The sequence below is a fragment of the Zea mays genome, chromosome 5 (genome assembly GCF_902167145.1).
Source record: "Zea mays cultivar B73 chromosome 5, Zm-B73-REFERENCE-NAM-5.0, whole genome shotgun sequence".
NCBI lineage: Eukaryota > Viridiplantae > Streptophyta > Magnoliopsida > Poales > Poaceae > Zea > Zea mays.
In genome coordinates, this window is record NC_050100.1 from 190831848 (window position 1) to 190843135 (window position 11288).

Consider the following 11288-nt stretch of genomic DNA (forward strand, 5'->3'; position numbering starts at 1 on the left):
AACATATTTCCAATGCCTCTGGTAGAGGAGATATTAGATGAATTAGCTAGAACTAAATTCTTCACAAGTCTTTACATGACCTCAAGTTATCACCAGATCCGAATGGGGGCTGAGGATGAGTTCAAAACTGCCTTTAAGACACACCATGGTCATTATCAGTTCAGGGTGATGCCATTTGGGCTCACCAATGCTCCAGCTAGTTTTCAGTGTGCCTTGAATTCGGTATTGCAGAGTTTCCTCAGAAAATTTGTGATGGTTTTCCTAGATGACATACTCATTTACAGTTCCAGTTTGGATGCTCATTTGCAACATATCAGTCTGGTTTTGGATAAGTTGAGAGAACATCAGTTTTATCCGAAAAGGAGGAAATGTTCATTTATGAAATATGAACTGAAGTATCTGGGGCATGTGATTTCAAGAGAAGGGGTATCTACTGACCCTAGTAAAACTGAAGTAATGTTGAACTAGCCCTAGCCCAGGAATGTCACTGAGCTTAGGGGATTTCTTGGCCTCACAGGTTACTACAAAAGATTTGTGAAGAACTATGGGTTGTTGGCTAAACCTCTCACAAAGCTGTTGCAAAAACAGCAAGGGTTTGCATGGTCTGAAGAAGCTCAGGTAGCTTTTGAAAACTTGAAACAAGTTATGGCCTCTACTCCAGTTCTGGCTTCACCAAGGTTTGACTTGCCTTTCATAGTAGAAACTGATGCATCAGATACAGGATTGGGGGTTGTTCTGATGCAACAAGGCAGACCAATAGCCTTCATCAGCAAGGCATTAGGTGAGAAGAACAAACATCTTTCAATTTTGAGAAGGAGTTTTTGGCTCTGATCCTAGCAATGGACAGGTGGAGACAATATTTGCAGAGGGGTGCCTTTGTGAAAGGGAAATAGTCTCAATATTTCCTACAATCGATTTTGGTGTTTGACGGCCATCACAAACCTTGTGGACTAACCAGTTTGCCCAGTTGATCATTTCACAGGTGCATAAGTTCATCTACAACCATTCTAAGTCGAATGTCCAGAATATCTTAGATTATTCCGGACAGGAGAAGCTTTTTTGGAAAAACACCTACGCGCGGACCGTCCGGGCCCTTGCGGCGGACCGTCCGCGGCACCAAGGTGACCCTCGGACAGGAACACTGCAAAAACACAAGTCTACACTACGGACCGTTCGACGGAGAAGCGAGCACCGTGCGAGACCAAGCGTGGACCGTCCGGTCGGTGAAAACCAGAAAACCCCGAAGGTGACGGGTTCGGTAAAATGTAATTTTAGCGTCCTCGCGGACCGTCCGGGGTGCACGACCGGACCGTCCGTGGCTGCTTTATCTGACATCTGACGACGCATTAAATGCTTTATAGCCGTTACTGCTGACCGTTGCGATTTTAGCCGTTGATGTGTAGGGGCGGACCGTCCGGACCAGGGGCGTGGACCATCCGCGGTCGGCAGAAAGGGAGCAACGGCTAGGAAGTGTTTGGGGGCTATAAATACAACCCCAACCACCTCCATTCACTACACCCAAGCACTCCAATCTTTCACATTCAATACAAGAGCTAGCAATCCATTCCAAGACACAATCAAAGCTTCCAATCTCTCCAAGTTCCACAATTGAGACAAGTGATCATTAGTGATTAGTGACTTGAGAGAGAGAGTGATCTGTGTGTTATTTGTCGCTCTTGTCACTTGGCTTTTGCAATCGTGCTTTCTTCTTTTCCCATCCTTATTCTCAAGTGACTTGTAAACAAAGCAAGAGACACCAAGTGTGTGGTGGTCCTTGCGGGGTCTAAGTGACCCTTTGATTAAGGAGAAAGCTCACTCGGTCTAGGTGACCGTTTGAGAGAGGGAAATGGTTGAAAGAGACCCAGTCTTTGTGACCACCTCAATGGGGACTTGGTTCTTTGGAACCGAACCTCGGTAAAACAAATCACCGTGTTCATCCACTTTATTTCTTGGTTGATTTGTTTTCCCTCTCTTTCGGACTCAGATTTAATTCTAACGCTAACCCCGGCTTGTAGTGTGTGCTTAAGTTTGTAAATTTTAGATTCCACCTATCCACCCTGCCCTCTAGGCGACTTTCAATTGGTATTAGAGCCCGGTACTTCATTTAGAGTGTAACCACTCGAAGTGATGTCGGGAGGATCTGCCAAGAGGGAAATGGAAACGGGCACAAGCCACGGGAAGGCTCCATCAAGGGAGTTCAGCGCAAAAGGAAGGGAGGAATCTCCTCCCCACGTCAAGTCGCATCGGAGTGGCGACAAGAAGAAGAAGATGAAGAAAGTGGTCTACTATGAGACCAATTCTTCGTCGCCATCCACCTCCGGCTCTGACACGCCGTCCGTCACTTCTAAGCGCCATGAGCGCAAGAAGTTTAGTAAGATCCCCCTACACTATCCTTGCATTTCTAAACACACTCCTTTACTTTTCGTCCCACTAGGCAAACCACCAGTTTTTGATGGTGAAGATTATTGTATGTGGAGTGATAAAATGAGGCATCACCTAACCTCACTCCACGCTAGCATATAGGACATTGTTGAGTTTGGAGCGCAGGTACCATCCGTGGGGGATGAAGGCTATGATTCGGACGAGGTAGCCCAAATCCAACACTTCAAACTCCCAAGCCACTACTATACTCCTCGCCTCTCTATGTCGAGAGGAGTATAATAAAGGGTTGAAGAGCGCCAAGGAGATTTGGGACGTGCTTAAGACCACACACGAAGGGGATGAGGTGTCCAAGATCACCAAGCGGGAGACGATCGAGGGGGAGCACAGTTGATTCAACCTCAACCAAGGAGAGTAGCCACAAGCAATATACAACCGGCTCAAGACCTTGGTCAATCAAGTGCGCAACCTCGGGAGCACCAAATGGGATGACCATGAAATGGTCAAGGTTATTCTTAGATCACTCGTATTTTGTAATTCTACTCAAGTTCAATTAATATGTGGTGATCCTAGATATAAGCTAATGTCTCCCGAGGAAGTGATAGGAAAGTTTGTGAGCTTTGAGTTGATGATCAAAGGCTCCAAACAAATCGTCGAGCAAGGCAGCACCTCCACTCCCAAGGTGCAACCCGTCGCATTCAAAGCGACGGAAGAAAAGAAAGAAGAGTTTACACCAAGTAGGCTCCCCATCGACGCCTCCAAGCTCGACAACGAGGAAATGGCGCTCATCATCAAGAGCTTCCGCCAAATCCTCAAGCAAAGGAGGGGGAAGGATTACAATCCCCGCTCCAAGAAAGTGTGCTACAAATGTGGTAAGCCTGGCCATTTTATCGCTAAATGCCCTATGTCTAGTGATAGTGACAGGGACAACAACAAGAAGGGAAAGAGAAAGAGAAAGGAGAAGAAGAAGTACTACAAGAAGAAGGGCGGTGATGCCCACGTGTGTCGGGAATGGGACTCCGACGAGAGCTCCACCGACTCATCCTTAGACGAGGATGCCGCAAACATCGCCGTCAACAAGGGACTCCTCTTCCCTAACGTCGGCCACAAGTGCCTCATGGCAAAGGACGACAAGAAAAAGAAGGTACAAGCTAGAACCACCCCCAAGTATACTACATCTAGTGATGAGGGTAGTTCTAGTGATGATGAAGATAACTTGCTTAGTCTTTTTGCCAACCTTAACATGCAACAAAAAGAAAAATTGAATGAATTGATAGGTGCTATTCATGAGAAGGATGAACTCTTGGATAGCCAAGAGGAATTCCTTATTAAGAAAAATAAAAAGTATGTTAAGGTGAAAAATGCTTATGCTCAGGAAGTAGAGAAAAATGAAAATTTGACTAAGGAACTTAGCATTTGCCATGACACTATTTCCAACCTTAGAACTGAGAACGCTAATTTATTTGCTAAGGTTGAGAAGTTAAATGCTTGTGATGATTCAATTGTCAATCTTAAAAATGAAAATACTAGTTTGATTGCTAAGATTGATAAATTGAATGAATCAATTTCTAGCCTTAGGGATGAAATTCTAGATTAATTTCTAAGGCTAAAGATTTAAATGTTTGCAATAATGCTGTTTCCATTCTTAGAAATGAGAATGCTATTTTAAATGCTAAGATTGATGAATTAAATGTTTGCAAACCTTCTACATCTAGTGTTGATCATGTTACTATTTGTACTAGATGTAGAGACATTAATGTTGATGTTATTCATGATCACCTAGCTTTAATTAAACAACAAAATGATCACATAGCTCAACTAACTGCCAAAATCAATGAGCATGAGATAGAAAATGAAAAATTTAAATTTGCTAGAAGCATGCTCTATAATGGGAGACGCCCTGGCATTAAGGATGGCATTGGTTTCTAACAGGGAAGCAATGTCAAAATTAATGCCCCTAAAAGATTGTCTGACTTTGTAAAGGGAAAGACTCCCATGGCTCAGGATAACGAGGGTTACATTTTATATCCTACTGGTTATCCTGAGCACAAGATTAGGAAAATTCATGCTAGGAAGTCTCATTCTGTTTCCCATCATGCTTTTATGTACAAGAATGAGACATCTAGCTCTAGGCATTCTACCCATGTTAAAATGCCTAAAAAGAAAACTCCTACTGCATCAAATGAACCTAATGTTTCATTTAAGACTTTTGATGCTTCATATGTGCTTACTAACAAATCAGGCAAAATAGTTGCCAAATATGTTGGGGGCAAACACAAGAGCTCCAAGACTTGTGTTTGGGTACCCAAGGTGCTTGTTTCTAACATCAAAGGACCCAAGACCGTTTGGGTACCTAAGAACAAGGCCTAAATTGTTTTGCAGGTTTATGCATCCGGGGGCTCAAGTTGGATTATTGATAGTGGATGCACAAACCACATGACAGGGGAGAAAAGGATGTTCTCCTCCTATGAGAAAAACAAAGATCCCCAAAGAGCTATCACATTTGGGGATGGAAATCAAGGTTTGGTCAAAGGACTTGGTAAAATTGCTATATCACCTGACCATTCTATTTCCAATGTTTTTCTTGTAGATTCTTTAGATTACAATTTGCTTTCTGTATCTCAATTATGCAAAATGGGTTACAACTGTCTTTTTACGGATATAGGTGTTACTGTTGTCGGGTACCGTAATTAGGGGTACCCCAATACTCCTAAGCATGGCTAAAAACATCTTCAAAATAGACCGTAAAGGCTGGTAGGCACAGCTCAAAGTTAAAGCCTCATCTACCAAGGGACGCGATCTCGTCTCGCCCGAGCCCGGCCTCGGGCAAGAACAGTAGTCCTGGACGGATTCACGCCTCGCCCGAGGGCCTCCTCAGGCAGCGAGCACACCCCCGGCTCGCCCGAGGCTAAGCTCGGGCAAACTTTGTCGTATAGCAACCTCGGCCAAATCGCCTTACCACCGACCGTATCGCATGCGCATTTAATGCAGGGATCACCTAACACCTTATCCTGACACGCGCGCCTCAGTTAGCAAGGTCGAAATGACCGCAGTCACTTCGCCCCTTTACTGATCGTTCTGACAGAAAAACAACACTATTCACCCCGTTCCGACTACTGTGCCAACCACCAGGGTAAGACTAACAAGAGTAAGTCACGGCCTCTCCCGAGTTCAGCCTCGGGCACAACAGGGAGCTCCGCCTCGCCCGACCCCAGGCCTCGGCCTCAGCCTCAGCCTCGGGAGAAGGTCTCCGCCTCGCCCGACCCCAGGCCTCGGCCTCAGCCTCGGCCTCGGGAGAAGGTCTCCGCCTCGCCCGACCCCAGGCCTCGGCCTTAGCCTCGGCCTCGGGAGAAGGTCCCCGCCTCGCCCGACCTCAGCCTCGGCCTCGGGAGGAGTCACAACCTCTCCTGACCTCAGCCTCGGCCTCAGGAGAAGTCACCGCCTCGCCCGACCTCGGCCTTGGACCGACTACGCTATAGGGGATACATCATTACCCTACCTCTAGCTAGCCGCCTCAGGCTACGAAGGAACAAGACTGGTGTCACATCTAGATTACTCTGGCAACAGGCAATGATGGTTCCCTGCATGCGTCCATGATGTCGATTGTTCTCAGCTCTCTACGAAGGCAAAGAAACGTCAGCAGGACCCAGGGCCGCACCGCCAGCTACGCTTCTACAGGGCTCAAGCACTTCTCCGCCGGCCACGTTAGCACATAGCTACACCCCCATATGTACAGCTGGACCATCCCCTTGTATCTATAAAAGGGGATGCCCAGGGCCTTCCCAAGGAGGGAGGGGGAAAAAAGGGGGCTAACTCAGACGGCTCACCTTAAGGCCAAACCCTCTCTCACGAAGCTTGTAACCCCTACTACGAGCACCCCGGTGCAAGATAACATAAGCCTCGTCCCCCCTCTTATGTCTCATCTTGCATCAATCCATCTGGGTAGGGACACGCAGTGTCAAATTCACTAGTCGATTGAGGGTCCGCGCGGGTCCAAAACGCCAACAGTTGGCACACCAGGTAGGGGCTCGCTGCGTGTAAACAACACTTTCCCGTGAGGTTCCAGATGGACAATCTTCAGTAGCCTCTTCAGCCTGGGACCGTGCTCCGCTTTGGGAGTCTCGAGTTCATGTCCCTCGACGGTAGCTACGACATGATACTCCTCCCACCACAGCATGACACCGACAACGGTCGTCGGCCTGCCCGGCGGAGGCGAACCCGACGACGACATCTCCCTAGGGCGGAAGAACACTCGGGTCAACCCCACCACCCTCCTCGCTGAAGGAGACGGGGACGGGGCCACCATGGCCAGGCAAGGGGCGGCACCTCGTCAGCTGTCGGGCCAGAGCAGGTTAACGGTGCCGGCACCCCAGCGGGGGACATGTCGGGCATTAGCCTTGCACCTGAGACAACGACAGGCGACGCTTCCCCACAAAATGCCAGCCCTAGGTGGACTGATGATGCCAGCACCCTTGCGAGGGACTTGTCGGGCATCAGTCTCGCGCCTGAGACAGCGACACGTCTCATCTCCACCACGACTTCACCACCGTCCACCAACCAGAAGGTACCATCAGTTTTTCGTCCTGTTCTTTTCAGATTCAGCTTCGATCCGCCAAGCGACCCCACTTCGGCAAGCGCTTTCGCAAGGGCATATCCTGACTTTCCGAGGTACCATATGTGGTCAACTTGGGACCTACTGACGGCCGTCTCAACCTCCGGACCCGCGGGTTCCGAGGAAGAGGACAAACCCGACTTCAGTTGGGATTTCTCCAGACTCCGTGATCCCAGTGCCATGCGAGACTTCATATCCGCATGTGACCACTGCCTCTCCGGCTGCTCTGACGATGGCCACAGCCTTGACGACGAGGGTTGCGACCCAACTCGCGAGTGTTTCCACATCGATTAGGGGGATCACGACGAAGACAACCACCTCGGCATGCCAGGAAACGATGATGCCCCTGTGCCTACGTCTCGCGTTGAGATCCCACGAGAGCTAGCTATGGCCTAGGTCCCTACGGGGGGTCAGGGCACACAGCTCGAGCAACTCCGCAAGATGCAGGCCAAGCTCGACGAAGAAACAGGGCAACTTGTGAAGCTCCGACAAAACCTCGAGCAAGAGTGGGCAGGCCGAGCACTCGCCGGAGGAGCGCGTCATCGGGCCCGGGACGCCCAGCGCCGTATTATTGACGATGCCAGGGCAAGGCTACCCCCGGCCTTCAACGGGGCCGGCCAGAACCCAGCTGCAGCGGCAATGTTACTTCGAACAATGCCAGAGCCATCCACCACCGAGGGGCGACGTATCCAGGGCAAACTCAAGGACCTCCTAGAAAATGCCATAGCCCAACGAGCCGAGAGCTCTGCCTCCCGAAGGCGAGGATGCCCCTCGGAGCATCACACAGCGTCCTCCCGACACATGCGCGAGGCCTCGGCCCACACCGAGCACACAGGAGACGAGACACCTGCAGCCCGGGATCGCCTCGACGACGAGCAACACCGCCGCGACCGTTGAGCCCGCCTCGAGGAAAAGGTACGCCGAGGCTACCACCCCAGACGCGGGGGACGCTACAATAGTGAGGAGGATCGGAGCCCCTCGCTCGAATCACCAGGTCCGCGGGTCTTCAGCCGGGCCATACGACGGGCGCCATTCCCGGCCCGGTTCCAAGCCCCGACTACCATTACCAAGTACTCAGGGGAGACGAGGCCGGAGTTGTGGCTCACGGATTACCGGCTGGTGTGCCAGTTGGGAGGGACGGACGACGACAACCTCATCATCTGCAACCTTCCCCTTTTCCTCTCCGACGCTGCCCGGGCCTGGCTGGAGCATCTGCCTCCTGCGCAGATCTTCGACTGGGATGACCTAGTCAAGGCCTTCGCTGGAAATTTCCAAGGTACGTACGGGTGCCCTGGGAGCTCGTGGGATCTCCGGAGCTACCGCTAGCAGCTAGGGGAATCCCTGCGAGAGTACATCCGGCGGTTTTCAAAGCAGTGCACCGAGTTGCCTAACATCACCGACTCGGACGTCGTCGGAGCATTCCTCGCCGGCACCACTTGCCGGGACCTGGTAAGCAAACTGGGACGCAAGACACCCAACAAGGCGAGCGAATTGATGGACATAGCCACCAAGTTTGCCTCTGGTCAGGAGGCATTCGAAGCCATCTTCCGGAAGGACAAGCAGCCTCAGGGAAGGCAGAAGGAAGACATCCCCGAGGCGTCCGTCCAGCGTGGCACGAAGAAGAAGACCAGGAAGAAGGCGCAAGCAAAACACAACGCCGTTGACGCGGATCTCATCGCTGCTGCCGAGCACAGGAATCCTCGGAAGCCTCCCGGAGGGGCCAACATGTTCGACAAGATGCTCAAGGAGTCGTGCCCCTATCACAGGGGTCCGGTCAAGCACACCCTTGAAGAGTGCGACATGCTCCGGCGTTACTTCAACAAGGCTGGACCCTCGGCGAAGGGTGGCAAGGACCAAGGCAACAACAAGAAAGGAGGCAACAGGGAAGAAGAGTTCCCAGAGGTCCACAACTGCTTCATGATCTACGGTGGGCAAGTGGCGAATGCCTCGGCTCGACACCGCAAGCAAGAAAGCTGGGAGGTCTGCTCGGTGAAGGTAGCGACGCCAGTCTACCTAGACTGGTCTGATAAACCCATTACCTTCGACCAAGGCGACCACCCCGACTACGTACTGAGCCCAGGAAGGTACCCACTTGTCGTCGACCCTGTCATCGGCAACGCTAGGCTCTCCAAGGTCCTCATGGACGAAGGTAGTAGCCTCAACATCATCTACGCCGAGACCCTAGAGCTCTTGGGGTTGATCGGTCCACGATCCGGGCCGGTGCAGCACCCTTTCACAGGATTGTCCCCGACAAGCATGTCCTGCCCCTTGGGCAACTTGATTTGCCCGTCTGCTTCGGAACTCCCTCCAACTTCCGAAAGGAAACCCTCACTTTCGAGGTAGTCGGGTTCTGAGGGACCTATCACGCGGTGTTGGGAAGACCATGCTACACCAAGTTCATGGCCATCCCCAACTACACGTACCTCAAGCTCAAGATGCCAGGCCCCAAGGGAACCATCACCGTCGGATCCACATACCGCCACGCTTACGAGTGCGACGTGGAATGCATGGAGTATGCCGAAGTCATCGCCGAATCCGAAGCCCTCATCGCCGACCTGGATTGCCTCTCCAAAGAGGCGCCCGACGCGAAGCGGCACGTTGGCAACTTCGAACCAGCCGAGGCGGTTAAATCTGTCTCTCTCGACCCCAGCAACGACGCCAGTAAGAAAGTCAGGATCGGCTCCGAGCTCGACCCCAAATAGGAAGCAGTGCTCGTCGACTTTCTCCGCGCAAACGCCAAAATTTTTGCGTGGAGTCCCTCAGACATGCCAGGCATACCGAGGGATGTCGCCGAGCACTCATTGGACATCCGAGTCGGTGCCCGACCCGTGAAACAGCACCTGCGCCGTTTTGATGAAGAAAAGCGCAGAGCCATAGGCGAGGAGGTCCATAAGCTAATGGCTGCAGGGTTCATCAAAGAAGTATTCGATCCAGAATGGTTAGCTAACCCTGTACTTGTAAAGGAAAAAGGTGGGAAATGGAGGATGTGTGTAGACTACACTGGGTTAAATAAAGCATGTCCAAAGGTTTCCTACCCTCTGCCTCACATCAATCAAATTGTGGACTCCACCGCTGGGTGCGAAACCCTGTCTTTCCTCGATGCCTATTCAGGCTATCACCAAATCAAGATGAAAGAATCCGACCAGCTCATGGCTTCTTTTATCACACCTTTTGGCATGTATTGTTATACTACTATGCCATTGGCTTAAGGAATGCAGGTGCAACATACCAAAGGTGCATGAACCATGTGTTCGGAGAGCACATCGGCAGAACGGTTGAGGCTTACGTCGATGACATCGTTGTCAAAACATGGAAAGCCTCCGACCTCCTCTCTGACCTTGAGGTGACATTCAGGTGCCTAAAAGCGAAGAGCGTAAAACTCAATCCCGAGAAATGTGTCTTCGAAGTCCCCCGAGGCATGCTCCTAGGGTTCATCGTCTCCGAACGAGGCATCGAGGCCAACCCGGAGAAAATCGCGGCCATCACCAACATGGGACCCATCAAAGATTTAAAAGGAGTACAAAGGGTCATGGGATGCCTTGCGGCTCTGAGCCGCTTCATCTTGCGCCTTGGCGAGAAAGGATTGCCCTTGTACCGCCTCTTAAGGAAGGCCGAGCGCTTCACTTGGACTCCCAAGGCCGAAGAAGCCCTCAGAAACTTAAAGGCACTCCTTACTAATGCGCCATCTTGGTGCCCCCCGCTGCGGGAGAAGCCCTCTTGACTTACATAGCCGCAACCACTCAGGTGGTCAGCGCTGCGGTCGTAGTCGAGAGACAAGAAGAGGGGCATGCACTGCTCATCCAGAGGCCAGTCTACTTCATCAGCGAGGTGCTATCCGAAACCAAAATCCGCTACCCGCAAATCCAGAAGCTACTGTACGCAGTGATTCTAACACGGCGAAAGCTGCGACACTACTTCGAGTCTCATCCGGTGACTGTGGTGTCATCCTTCCCCCTGGGAGAGATCATCCAGTGCCGAGAGGCCTCGGGTAGGATAGCAAAATGGGCAGTGGAACTCATGGGGGAAACACTTTCATTCGCTCCTCGTAAGGCCATAAAGTCCCAAGTCTTGGCAGACTTCCTGGCTGAATGGGTCGACACCCAATTGCCGACAGCCCCAATCCAGGCCAAACTTTGGACCATGTACTTCGATGAGTCGCTTATGAAAACTGGAGCAGGTGCCAGCTTGCTCTTCATCTCACCCCTCGGGAAACATGTGTGCTACGTGATACGCCTCCATTTTCCGGCGTCAAACAACATGGCCGAATATGAGGCCTTGGTTAATGGGTTGCACATCG